The sequence below is a fragment of the Chelonia mydas genome, chromosome 15 (genome assembly GCF_015237465.2).
Source record: "Chelonia mydas isolate rCheMyd1 chromosome 15, rCheMyd1.pri.v2, whole genome shotgun sequence".
NCBI classification, from domain to species: domain Eukaryota; kingdom Metazoa; phylum Chordata; order Testudines; family Cheloniidae; genus Chelonia; species Chelonia mydas.
In genome coordinates, this window is record NC_057856.1 from 30770117 (window position 1) to 30784737 (window position 14621).

The 14621-nt window shown below is 48.0% G+C and overlaps 1 long non-coding RNA gene across 1 annotated transcript; it reads left to right on the forward strand.

Moving 5' to 3' along the window:
* Positions 1–3791: 3791 nt before the first annotated feature.
* Positions 3792–8840, forward strand: LOC122463041. Its single transcript, XR_006286004.1, has 3 exons — positions 3792–4890; positions 5556–5714; positions 6296–8840. It is a non-coding gene; the product is annotated as an uncharacterized LOC122463041 (long non-coding RNA).
* The last annotated feature ends 5781 nt before the right edge of the window (positions 8841–14621 follow it).

Genomic DNA, 14621 nt, shown 5'->3' on the forward strand with positions numbered 1-14621 from the left:
CTAGTTTCTACTGGCCAGGTGTCCACATTACCAAAAATCACCAGCACACTTCTTGCCCTTGATGGCAAAAAAAGCCAAGGACTAACATCTCTCTCTGCAGTTCTTACCTGCCCCCATCACTCTTGTAACTGAACGTCCCCATTGGACAGATGGTGAGCTGAGGCACAGAGAGATGACATGACTGGTCCAAAGTCACACACAGCAAGTCTGCTTGCAAGTCCCAGGCTAGCACTGTAGTACTGGGCCTCCCTTCCCCTCTCTCCCAGAGAGGAGGTCGCTCTGCAGCAGGACCCATTGGTGTGGTGGCGTGGAAGGAGGAAAGAAGCTTGCACTGCTGGTGTCCTGTGGCTGAAAAGAGGACGTCTGCCATCAGGGCTCTTAACCCAGCTCAGTTCAGCAGCAATAAAGTCACTGTTAAATGCTTTTAAATTTAAAAAGAAAAGAAAAGATGAAAAGCCCCAACCACTTCATCTTTAACAGGGCTTAGAGCTCAAACTCGCAAACCCATTCAAAGTTCATTCAGGGTCTGAAGCTCCCAGGCCGTGATTCCAGGCAGCAGTTCCTAACTCACGGTTGCCAAACTCACTCCATGAGTTAGATGCACACGGAGAAGCAGTCACACGCAGCCACTTGCATTCTGTTATTTTTAACTTGCTGCCAAGATAAAGCTTGTGGGCATTTCACACTGGCTCCCAATCCTCCTTGGATCAGCGCTTAGCCTGCTCCCCAGACAAGCTCAGGAAATGAAATGCTATCCAATTACAAAGCAAACCCAGGGATCCCTCTAAGTTCACTTAGAAAACAGCAGGCCAGCGAAACAAGGTTGGGGCAGTTTGTAGCCTACTTTATCCCAGACACACACATCTCAGTGAGTCATTGCAAAAGCTTTTTCTTTAACATGCATCTTCTTCTAAAAAGTCAATCCCTTTGCGCTAGAGGTATTAATGTGGCAAGCTGCAGCTGCCTGGTGCTGAGACCCATTTCAATGCACACATTCCGCGTGCCCAGGCATTGGTCAGACTTGGCTTGGAGATCACCTCGTGCCGCAGGAAGTGGGCTTGGTGATCCAACATACGACTTTCTTCCCTGTGAATCCCACAAGTAGCTGCTGTAGATTGTGGGGAGGGGGAGCCGTTCTCCTGGGGAGGGCTGTATTACAGATGAGTCATATAGGTAAGATCCTGACCCCTTGTGGTCATCCAGGGCTGCATGGCACCTTCTGGAAGGGCAATACCCTTAGCAAGTTTGTAAACGCGGGTAATATTCCACCTCCCTGCATTTCTCCTCTAGTGCCTTCAGTGTCCTTTTATACTGCTGCTTGGAGCTGCCTCTTAGAGACACATTCAGCCCCCTATTTAATGTCATCTCCTAGGAGCGGCTGCACAGCTCGGGACTTGGCATCTCACCGGCAGCAGAGTCCCTCCATGCCAGCCTTGTTCCCTCACTTGCTGGCAGTGGGGCTCCCAGGACAGGCAGAGGCCGGTGTGACAGATGGCCTGCGGTGGGGGGGAGGCAGTCCTTGTGTATGTTTCATAAAATAATGGCAACAATGTGTATGGAGATAAGAGATACCTGAATTCTGGCTGCAAACTCTAAACCAGCTTTCGAACGACCCTCTCAGGAAGTGCCACCGATGTGCACTAGAGACCTGCGTTGCCAGGGAGAGCTAGCTAGGTACCTGCACGGCCCTCATCACCATAGTATCTGAGCACCTCACAGTCATGACTGGATGTTGTCCTCATGGCACCCCTGGGAGGTGGGGCACTGCTAGCCCCATGGGACAGAGGGGGATACAAGCCACCAGGCAGATTAAATGATTTGGCCAAGGGCACACAGGGAGTCTGTGGTTGAGTCAGGAAGTGAATCCAGGTCTCCTGAGCCCCAGTCCAGTGCTCAGTCCCCCTCTACATCTGCACTGCAAGGAGTCAAGAGAACGTCAGCATTTCCTAGCTCATTTTTTAAAATACCCCTGCCTAGGGGCCCTCTAGGTGACTTTTGTCATGTGCAATTAGCGTCTAGTCATGTAAATTAAGGGGAATCGTTTTCTTCTTGCTAGACAAATTCTATAAGTTCTTGAAATACATGAAATGTGGTTTTCAGTGGGGGTATTGAAGCAAAGGTAAATTGTCAGCAGCACCCTGTGCTGAAATTCAACCGCCCTTCAGCGCCTTTGGCATTCCCAGCCTTATGCACATCTGGGTTGTTGGGGGGCCGCTTACATTTTAAATCTCTCCAGTCCTGTTAACTCATTCAGCTCACATCAGATCCGGGTGTCATCACATTCAGAAGCTTGCAGCAAGCAGGAATTGTCAGCCTTTTGTTTGCTAAGCTCAGCATCTTGGGAAGGCCCATTGGAGTGGTGCCCTGTTCCTCAGGGGCTACATTTGTTTTTTGGGCATATTAAAGATATGTGGTGGCTGGCAACGTTCCAGTCTGGTTTTCTGAAAGTCAGCACTGTGCTTCTGAGCCGTGCTGTGGGTGATGTCACACTGGGATATCAGCTGGAGACAATTATTCGTACAGATACTCACAAGTAGACATTTGCTGTTGTGTTCCTCGTGAACAGAGGTTGGTTTATTGCCTGTCACAGGCATTGGCCACAATTCCGTTAGAATATGGCCTCTTTCTGAATGGATGCTGAGGAATATTTCCTAGAAGAGGAACAGGTAGGTCCAAAAAACTCTTGACCAAAGCAGTGCTGTAGCTAAATGAGAAGATCAGATAGCTCCTACTTTCACCACCTTGAAGGAAGATTCCTACAAAATGAAGGTAACGTCCAAGGGTCAGATGCAGCCCTGGACTAATAGGGGAAAGTAAATTAACTTCACTGGAGTTGGCTAAGGCTCCATCAGCTCAGGATCTGCTGGGTTTGCTCTCAGACCCTGTTCACACTATCCCATACCATACACCAGGAGATCCTCTAGTCCTGGACTTTTGCAGACAGGAGCTTGGGCAGTGAAGATGAAAACACGCGTTTGGAGGTGGGGCTAGATAGGTTCATGATGTTCGAAATGCTAGACGTTTGTTCTGAATGGCAATTGCTTTGTTTTCATTGAATCCAAACCAGTCTGGAGCCTGGGGTATTTAGCATTCCCAGTCTTGGTCCTGAGCTCACTTCTATGCAAAGTCACGTTTAATAGATATTATTCACATTTTTATTGAGCTAAAAGGGACTGAAGATAATGATAACCAGGCTGCCTCAGGTCTGTCCAGTCATGTAGGAGCAAACCCAGACCTTCCTGCCCTGAGCCGCTGTCTCCAGCCCACGTGCTTTCATAACGATTTTTCAAGCTTAAGCTTTACAGAAAAGTTTTGTAAAACTTTTGGGGCCAGAAGAGGGAAAAATCCGCCGGCAGAAGCCTCCATAGCCAGCCCAGAGGGAAAGAGCGAGGAGGATACCGCTCCTGCGCCTGGCTGCCGAGCAGCACGAGCTAAACACGCCTTTAGCTTATTCAGCTCCCGCAGTTATCTCACTCTGACCTAAGTGGGCTGTGGGCTAAAGTGATTTCTGGTGTAACTCCAATGACCACTGGGGAGTTACATCAGGGATAAATTTGGCCCCTTGTTACAAACTGACACCCACACCCTCCACCTCTAGAAATCCTTTCCACCCCCTTCCACTCTCTCAGACGCCTCTAACTCAGCGTTTCTCAACCCCCAGAGGGGTCGTGGGACGGGTTTAGGGAGGTCAAAAATAGGGTGACCAGATGTCCTGATTTTATAGGGACAGTACCGATATTTGGGGCTTTTTCTTATACAGGTGCCTATTACCCCCCACCCCCTGTCCCGCTTTTTCACACTTGCTATCTGCTCACCCTAGTCGCAAACAGGGCCAGCATTAAGCGGGGGTAGGAAGCAGGGCAATTGCCTGGGGTTCAATGCCACAGAGGGCCCCGAGAAGCTATTTTACATGTTTCAGCCGCAAGCCGTGTAGGGCTGAAGCCCTGAGCCATGTGGGGCTGAAGCCTGAGCCCTGAGCTGATGAGTTTTTTTAAGTCCAAAGGGAGTCGGCAGCACCCCAAGGTTGAGAAACACCTGCTCTAACACGTTTTTCCTCTTCACGTATAGCCAGATCCCTGAGTTCCAGCTTCAGCAACAACCTCATCCAGATCATTGCACTTTATCTTGGCCCAGAACGGTGGCTGTACAGGATTTCTCTTTAGAGTAAAAAAAAAATCGAATTGTCATTAAGCGTGCTCGTGTCATTCAGCGAACAATTACACGAGGTGCGCTGGTTTGTAGAGTGATTAGCTGCAGCAGGAAACAGCTTTTGTGGCATTCACAATCGGATCAGAGCGGCAGGGAGATACTGAGCCTCGCAGGGCAGCACACCACGGAGCGAGTCTGAAACATTGCTTAATAACAGTGTGTTATGCTGATGGGCAACGCAGCCCTCCAACGTCACCAGGCTGCCGGCGTCATTAACTGGGCTGCGTCACGACACTTCCCTTCGGCAGCACAGAGGTGCCAGCTTTGGAAGCATAAACTGAAAGTTCAAATGTTTCCCTTGCTAGGGCTTGTCAGCCTAGGAGCTCCCAGCACTTCACAACCCATTTGAATTTGGCTTCCCAGCACCCCATGGGTCTGGGACATGTTACACTCCCCGTTGTACAGAGGGCGAGTCTGCGGAACAGAGTGGGGATGTGACTTTCCCCATGGTGAGTTAGCAACAGAGCGAATTCCTGGCTCTCCCTCCATGTTCTCCAGTCAACACTCTCTGCCTTAGCTGGGAATGGAATCCAGCGAGCCATTAGTTCCCACTCGCCCGCAAAACTCCCAGCCACCGGAAAACAACACAAAGTCTTACTTAAAAAGACATTGTCCTTCTCTCTCTTCCCCTGGCTGGAGAAAGCCAGTCCCCAAAGGATCTCATTAAGGCCCGGCTATCAGGTAAGCTACATCCTTGCTTTCAAAGCCCCCTAAACAGCTGAGTACAAAGGATGAATTTCACCCCTTCACAGGGTGTTTGCCAGGCCCATGAGACCACTTGCCTACATGGTGCCCTGAGGGTGCACCAAGTGTGTGAGTGTGTGTGTGTGGGGGGGTCTGGATTGTCAGTCGTGGCACTGCAAGCTGTTACACTCAATGCACCCTGTAGAGGTGGGGTCTGTGCTCATCAGGATAGGCTGGAACAGAGGGGTGGGGGCCAAGAACAGACCCCTAGATCTGAGCTTATGTGGCTCCAGCAGCCAGTGACCCCTGCATATAAGCTGCCATCTCCAGAGGTTAGGTAGCGTGGGTATGGAAGAGCATTATTCCATCAGGCAATCCCCACTGCGTTTCCTTCCCAAACGTTGTCTGCTCAGTGTGTGTATGTGTCTGAGGGGGCACGTGACACCCTAACTACAATCATTTATTATTATTGCAACTGCTCAGTATTATTTGTGGGAAGAGACCCTTCTGGTTGCATGCATTTCTGTATTCAGTGTGGGAAACCAATGCCCCAGCCCACTCAGCCTCATTCCATGAGGGTCGTTTCTCCCTCTGAAACATCCTTTGTATGTGGCCAAAAAAGTCCTCTGACAATATGCCACTTCGCACTGATTGCATTTCAGGGGCCAACGCAGGGATCACTGTTTAATGCCAGACGTCCCCAGAGGCACTGGAGTTGCTGCCCTGGCACACCGGTTCTCATCAGTGGGTTATGGGAGAAGGCTGTGTTGCCCTGATGGTGTCTGCAGTGCTGGCCAAGCACCATGAACTTGCCCAGGGAGGTAAGACCGTGCATCTAATGAAAATGGTGCATGCTCCATCCAGGCCAACAGCGAATGTGGGAGAGGAAATCTCTGTCTGGGGTCAAGTCACCCCACCATCTGCAACTGCCAGGTCTGTTGTTCCAAGAAGTGAGTGGGAGATATGTCACCCCTCCGGGGTGTGCACCCACGTTCTGGGGTTAATGTGCAACAGCAGGAGACTATGACTTGGCGCTTGTATCTATTTAAACCCTGTTCCCAAATCCTTCTCCCGACACAAACGTTTCCTGAAAGCCTCATTCCCGAACCTCCCCAGTGTCTGGGAAGCAGGCAGAGGAGAAAGGTTAATGGTTAACAGTAAACGGTAAACTCGGCATAAAGATTTACATTGGCTAGAGAGAGAGATTTCCTTAGTAGACGGTTTGTGTTTTCAGTACATTGACTAAATTCCTGTCAGCTTGCTTTATATTTCCCATCACACACACGCTCCAGCAGCTGCCGGAGCCTGCACACGTGTGCTCTCCAGGCTGCCCACTTGTGCTGCTTTGAACAATCCCCAGTCTCATGTCTGACTCACACCCTGCTCTGTCTCCCTCTAACAGGCAACTGTGGAGATTCCCAGACCCCGGAGGCCTGCTGCCATTACATGCATCGTAAGAACAGACCCTTCCTGTGGGCCCAGCCGAAGCGCGCAGCTACTTGCAGCGAGGGGCTGCCTTTCCCAGAGGCACAGGGTCCGAGAACCAGCCCTAATGTTACCTCACGTTTCTCTCCCCTGTTTATAACTCTTCATTGACAGACTGGTGCCTGGATCTGTTTTCTTAGCAAAATAATGTTTCTTCTGTCATGTGAAAAGTGGCCTGTTTTTGTAGGGTTAGCCCATGAGCCCTGGGATGCACACATGGGCCTATAATGGTATAGGTGTCCCCTGGGCACTGGGATGCTAGTAGTGATGTTTTAAGAGCCCTAAGCATTTATTTTGAGAAAAACCCGATAGAAAGGATGGTTTGAAGCGCGTACTCAGCTGCATTAAATAAGGCAGGGCAAATTTTGGGCTTCCAAATCTTGACAGATCCCTTTTAATAGGACTTTAAATAGGTGCTGGAGGGCTAAAGTACTGTTATTTCAGAAGAGCCGTTTATATAGCAGCACTTAGTGAATGCGGCTTGGTTTATTATCAGCGTCTAATCATAGTGACACATTGTGCAGCGTGAGGTTAGAGGAAGCTTTAATAATAATCTTCCACAAGTGAAATGTTGTTATTTTGCTGAAAATGTCTGGTACTAAATAGAATTGTAGCCTTGTAATGCTATGGTTCTACAGGGACTGCCATCACTAAAATGGTCCATACAGATGACTTCCTGAGCGTGCAGCCAGAGATTGCTGGTTAAACAAAACTATCAACCTTGCAAAGGGCATGAATCCAGGCAAGCCGCAGGCCTGTGTTTGAATGCATGGCAGTGGGGGCCAGGCAGGTCACGCTTACTGGAAAGGAGAATTGTTTTGGTTTTCCAATTCCAAATTAAAACCATTGAGAGGTACCCTTTGCAGGAAGAAATGGTCAGGCCTGAAGACTGCTAAAGTGGCTTTGTGTCTGGGGGAGGAAGTAGGGAGGTTGCAGACAATCTACAAACAAAATATTGGCTTTGTTGTCAAGTGCTTATGAGTGAATCAATGAAGTTATCAAAGCCTGAAAGACATGCAGTCACTGAGCGTCAGGGAGGCAGACAAGGCTGGGGATTGTCTTCATAAAAAGAATTTTGTGATCAAACAAAACACTCAACAATGTAATTATTCATTTTGGAGAAAAACGGTGTTATGGGGGCAGAGCCCTGATGCTTCCACTGCAGAGTCCAAGCCACAAAACTCCCCATCCAACTAATCCCTGCCCATGTACCAGACACTGGCTAAGCTTGACCTCGGGGGCAGGGGGGCACCCTATGTGAATGTACCGGCTTGGAATGGCTGGTGACCCAGTTCAAATCTCTCCTGGGTCACAAGTGAAAATGAATCCAATGGTCTCAGCTTTTGCCTGGGGGATCTGTGCCCAGTGCTGCAGGCTGGCTAGTGTCGGCTCGGAGACAGGCCAGTGACCGGCCGGCATCTTGCAGTCCAGAAGGGCGAGGGGTGGTGCTGGCAGGTACAGCCAGCGCTAACCAGACACTGAAGATCATCCCCAAAAATACAGCTCACGTTTCAAGCAAACTCTTTTGCTGTCTGCACATTACATGGAAAAAGAGACTTGCTGGGCTTATTCATCCCCTCTCCTGTGGAATGAGGGCAGATCTGACAGGCAGAGTTCTGGTTTTATGGGAGCGGATTCTCACAGGCGGATACTCACAGCCATAGTCACTCAAGCAGCCACGGACCTGACAACACCTGCACATCAGGAGGCAGGTACACATCTAACCGACCTGATTTGTACCCTGTGATGGCTCTGTCTGGAGACCAGCCCTCCCGCCGACGGAGCCAACCCTTGAAGAGGCTATGTGTTTGCCTCTCATGCCTAAGCCCCAGCTCCTAGAGGAGCAGGCCATTCTGCCTGGACTCCCAAACAAGTCCTGCTCCCCACAAGCAGTGCTGTGTTTGGCACATCACAGTCAAGACCCACAACAGCTGTCAGGACACAGCCACCCCTACTGCACACAGTCTGTTCTCAGGAGGGGATGCTGGGGAGAGCAGCCTTTGCTGGCTCAGAGCATCATATGCTGCTATGGTTCATACAGGACTAAGCCCTTCGCCTCGGGCTCTCAGGGAAAGCTGCCTCCCCGATTGGAGTCCGTTCTCCTGGGAGAAACCATTTCATTCTCTTGCCACCCCCCTGGAGTACTGCTGTCTCCTTTGGCCCTGCCTTACCCCCTTCCCTGCTATTCCTCAGACAAGCTTTTAGTCACTCCATAAGACACTGTGATCAAGATTTTCAAAAGTGATAAGTGATTTCAGAGGCTGCAGGTTTTGGGTGCCCGGTTTGAGACACCTTCAAGGGGCTGTTTTTCAGAAACTGCTGAGCACCTGCGCTCTGAGAGACAGGCCCCTTTGGGGTGTCTCAGGTTGGACACCCCAAGTCACGAGTTGCTTTGAAAAGATCTTGGTCTGTGGGTGCAACACCTGATGAGCAGTTAAGGCAAAACCTGGCCTGTGAATTCTAATGCTAGGACGGAATTGACAATGGAATTGGCTGGGCTGGGAAGCCTCCCACCTGATGAGCTCAATGCTGCAATTAGACTGGTAGGGGTTCGTTGTGTGTAAAAGAAGTCACTACCTTTTTGAAACATGGTGGCTGAAATGGATAAGGAGCCCCTCCTAGCTCCCTTTGGCTTAATAAGAGGATATCTCAGCCTTTGCAGGAGCGCCATCTCTAAGTAATTTGCTTCATGACAGATGCTAAATTACCTTTTTTAAAACCATGGAGAGATTTCATAGAAGCTGAGCTCTCTTTACCTTGCTAATGTATTTTCTGGAATAAATAACTCCAGTCATTCTCTTGAAGGTAATGAAGCTGGCTGCACCATTGTGTCAGGCTGAAACCCTGAGATATATTCAATCTGTGGATGGCCAGGAATGAAAAATGGAACCTTAAAAACATCTCCTGCACTTGTAGAGTGCTTCTGGGTAATAACAAGGGTGCCTAACTTGCAGCCGTACCAGTCAATGTGATGTATCATTTATCGGCTTTGGATTCAAGGTGAGCAGTGTTCTCGTAACCTGGGTGACGAGAATTATTGTTGGACACAGCCCTTTAAACCTGGTCTCCAAGACACAAAACCCAATAATCATGGAAGAGAAAGAGGCAGTGGCAAAGCAGTGCTTTGAACCAGAAATGGACATGATTCATCTGAACGTAGTATGCTTTCAAGGGGAAATGTTGTCTGGCATGCTTTGGAAGGCAGCCTTTGGTCATCTCCAAGGAGAGAGCAGGATAAGACCTATGTGGGAGCAGATTATCCAACACCTACTGCTGTGAGGTTCTCACACCTTCCCCTGAGTAGCTGCTGCTGGTCACTGTTGGAGCCAGGATATTGGACTAGCTAGACCCTGGCTTTAACCCAGTCTGGCAGTTCCTGTGTTCCTGACTCTAGCTTAGCCACTGGATTAGATGATCTACTGGTCCCGTCTCTCCTTTATGAATCTATGAAGATCATCCTCCTAACTGAACCTACTCTGCATTTTGCTGTTGTCAGTGCTGAAAACCTGGGTGGCATTCAACCTTCCCAGACCACTGTACCCCTTTTTGGAGTCTGATTTGTCTTGTGTACCCCCAAATTTCACCATATTTAAAAATTACTCACAAAATCAGACATAAAAATACGATAGTGTCACAGCACCCTGTTACTGACAAATGGCTGACTTTCTCGTTTTGCCACACAATTATAAAATACATCAATGGGAATATAAATCTTGTACTTACATTTCAGTGTATACTGTGTGGAGCAGTGTAAACCAGTCATTGTATGAAGTGTTAGTTTGTACTGACCATGCTAGTGCTTTTTATGTAGCCTGTTGTAAAACTAGGCAAATGTCTAGGTAAGTTGATGTACCCCTTGGAAGACCTCTGCGTACCCCCAGAGGTACGTGTATCCCTGGTTGAGAACCACTGCTCTAGTCTGACTGTCTCTAGATCACAGACCATTGGATTTCATACAGTTACCCCTGTGTTGAGCCCAGTGACTTGTGTCTGGCTAATGCATCTTCCAGAATGGCATCAAGTCCGGATCTGAAGACATCAAGTGTGGGAGAATCCACCACTTCTCTTGGTAGTTTGTTCCAGTGGTCAGTCACCCTCACCGATAAAAACTGTGCCTAATTTCCAGTGTAATTTGTCTGGCTTCAGCTTCCAGCCATTGGTTCTTGTTCCATCTTTCTCCACTAGATGAAAGATCCTTTAGAACTCAGTATTCTCTGACTGAGAAGGTTCTGACACACTGTAATCAAGTCACCGCTCTTTTTGATAAACTCCACAGCTTGAGCTCTTTAAGGAGGCATTTTTTTCAGCCCGCCAATCACTTTTGTGGCTCTTTTCTGTGCCCTCTCCAATTTTTCAACATTCTTTGTAAAATGTGGACACCAGGACAGAGTATTCCAGTATCTGTCTCACCAATGACATATACAGAGGTATTCCCACCTCTTTTGTCTGTACATCCAAGGGTTGTATTACCCTTTTTGCCACAGCATCACACTGGAAGCTCATGTTGAGTGACTTGTCCACTATAATCCCTAGATCCTTATCAGATCCACTGCTTCCCAGGATACAGTCCCCCATTCTGTAGATCTGGCCTGCACTCTTTGTTCCTAGATGTCTAACTCTGCATTTGACTGTATTAAAATGCATTTTGTTGGAACGGACCCAGTTACCAGGTGATCCGGATTGCTGCATATGGCGGCGTTCTCCCTGTCATCATTTACCACTCTGCCAGTCTTTGTGTCATCCACAATATTTAATCAGCAGTGATTTTATATTTAGTTCCTGATCACTGAAGAAAATGCGGAACAGCATTGGGTCTTCCACTCTGTGAATCCTAATAACACCCCATTCAATGATGTTTCCCCATTGATGATTACTTTTAGAGATCTGCCAATTAGCCAGTTCTTAATCCATTTAATGTGTGCTCTTTGCTGATATTATATATGCCACTTTTTAAATCAGAATGTCATGTGGTACTAAATCAAACACATTGCAAAAGTCTAAGTCTAAAATATCTACACACTTACCTTTTTCATCCAAACCTGAAATTGTCTCAAAGAATGAAAGCAGGTTTGTTTGGTAACACTTGTTGCCACTAAAACCATGTTGAGTGGCATTAATTATATTCCAACGCTTTAATTCCCCATCAATTGACCCAGGTATCAGCTTTTCCATTGCTCTGCTTGTGACTTATGTCAGACTAACTGATCTGTCGTCACCTGGGTCATCCCACTGGCCCTTGCTGAATACTGGCACAATGTAAGCCCTCTTCCAGTCTGCTGGGATTTCCCCAGTATTCCAAGATGTGGGAAACTGCAGGGTGGGATTTTCAAAAAGTGTCTAAGTGTTTTAGGAGCACAAGTCCCAGTGAAAGTCAATGAGACCTATGCTCCTAAGACACTTAGGTGCTGTGTAAATCATAGTGTTAGCCTCCTGTGCTCAGTGCTTAATTTGTGCCAGGGCTTGTCAGGGCTGAGCCCCGGCACCTCTGGGTTTGCTGCATCAGTTATGGAAGTAAAAAAATTGTTTGAGCCCTGGCATCTCTTTTTGTACAAATTAAGCCCTTAACAGTGCTGAATGCCCAGGGGGAAGGTGATGTTTGGAAACCACTTGCTGCTGGATCGCTCTGAAGCAGACCACCTGGGAGACATTGGCAGAACAGATCATACTGCCGACAGGTCTCTAAAAGCAAATGGTTTTATAGTTTTCATTAGACACATGGTCAGTTACTACAGCTCTAAGGGACTCAGGCTTGGGACTGGAAATTCACCTAGCAAACAATGTCCAGCATCCAGTGGCTTATTCAATACACAGGAACCTGGCACTGGCTGTTCATTGCGCTAACATGTCGATTGACAGGTGTACCCCCACATGCCTCCCCTTCTGTCACCCACCTCCCTCCAGCCCTTTGGTCTCTCTACCATCTTTGTCTGTGCAAACTGGCCTGAGCTCCTTTTCTCCATCTCTCTCCTCGGTCCCCCTTCATTTGGTTTCTGCCTTCTGCACTTCACTCGAGCAGCTTCACCATGGTAACTAGCAACCTAGTTAAGTGAACGGAAAACTTCTCCATACTCTTTTTTCTTGATCTCTCGGCAGCTTTTGACAATGCTGATCACTCTGAACTCCTCCGCGTCACTTCCTCTCTCTGTGCCCTCCTGGTTCCTCCCCCTCCTTTCTTGCTGAGTGCTCCTTCATCATCTCCTCTTATGGCTCCTCATCCTACTTTCTCCCTGAGCTGCTGGCAGACCCCGGAGCTCTGTCAACATCTCCATCTCGTCTCTCTGTTTCTGCATCCTCAGCAGCTCCCATCGATGTGCTAATGACTCCCAAATCTCTCTTCCACTCAGTTTTGCCTCCTTGCCCCATCCCATGTCTCTGGTATCTTTTCTTCAGGCATGTCTCACCACCCTCTCACACTTAATCTCTCTGACACCTGGTGCATCTCTGCACAGATCCTTCCTCTACATCTGTCTCTTGCCTTTGATCTCTCTCCAGACCCGCCCCCCACAACGGCGGCCCTGCGCTGCCTTGCCTGTCTTAGATAGTAAGCTCCCTGGGACAAGGAGTGTGGCTTTCTGAAGCAATATAAAGCACCAGGCACACTTATGTTGCCCTAGAAATGTTTATTAATAACAAATCTGCAATAGTGGGAATGATGTACTTGCAAAGAGGAGTTATGAATATTCATCAAGGCCATCCCATTTAAATTAGCAGTTATATATTTGCATGAAGTTTTCCAAACCAATGAACACATGGGATCCTAATCCGCCTTAGAGAACAATCAGCCTTTAGCTTGACAGCAAAGCAGAGAATGGCAGAAGGGACTGCCTGGCTTTTTGTCTGAATCACAGGTGAGCTGCTGCACACTGCCAATGATTGTCTGCTGCACGTGTGCACAGAAGAGAAGAATTCAGAACGAGGTGTCCCTGAGCATGGAATTCAGACCTTAAAGTGACGCTGCATGAGATGCACGCACACTCTAGAAATCTGTCTGCTCATATACTGTGGCCTCTTCTAAGGCAGACTGGACTGCTGCATCCTAATTCAAACCTGCTTCAGGACTGTTCCTGTTAGACTTGCTCTGAAGGAAGAGAGCTCCCTACAGCATCACCAAAGCCACTCCTTCCATTGCAATGTGGTATTGGCCAGAGAAGAGCAGGGGGGTGGACTAGATGACCTCCTGAGGACTCTTCCAACCCTAGTCTTCTATGAAGAGCATACATTACTGATTACCAAGACAACTTCCTGCAGGACCTGAATTTTTGTTTGGGATCCCCCATCGACATACTGAGCAGGTCCAGTTGTGCTTAGCCAGAGACATACAGTACCAGGAAGAAGTCAGTCCCTTTGCATTACTTTACAATTTATTAGGTAAATAATGTGTGACATATTGGGTTGGATCACAGAAACCACCTTGGGACTGCCATCTGATGTGTTGAGACTACCTCTGAGCCCATTTTCCCTGCCAGCTTGGGACTCCAGAAACTTGCCTTGTTTGAGCCAGACATGCTTGCCTGCTGCAAACACAGACCCAGGTCTGAACCACGTCCCCTAAAAGCTGCAGGCTTAACTGAAAACAGCTTAAGAAGTGTTCCTGTCTCCAACACTCTGATGCCCAGCTCTCAATGGGGTCCAAACCCCAAATAAATCCATTTTACCCTGTATAAAACTTATACAGGATAAACTCATAAATTGTTCGCCCTCTATAACACTGATAGAGAGATATGCACAGCTGTTTGCTCCCCCCCCCCCCCAGTATTAATACCTACTCTGGGTTAATTAATAAGTAAAAAGTTATTTTATTAAATACAAAAAGTAGGATTTAAGTGGTTCCAAGTAACAGACAGAACAAAGTAAATTACCAAACAAAATAAAATAAAACATGCAAGTCTAAATGTAATATAGTAAGAAAATGATTACAGATGAAATCTCATCCTCAGAGATGGTCCAGTAAGCTTCTTTTGCAGACTAGGCTCCTTCTAGTCTGGGTCCAGCAATCACTCACACCCCTGTGGTTACTGTCCTTTGTTCCAGTTTCTTTCAGGTATTCCTTGGGGGTGGAGAGGCTATCTCTTGAGCCAGCTGAAGACAAAATGGAGGGGTCTCCCAGGGGCTTAAATAGACTTTCTCTTGTGGGTGGAGACCCCCTCCTCTCTCCTATCCAGAATTCAGCTCCAAGATGGAGTTTTGGAGTCACATGGGCAAGTTACATGTCCATGCATGGCTGAGTTCCTTACCAGCCAGGC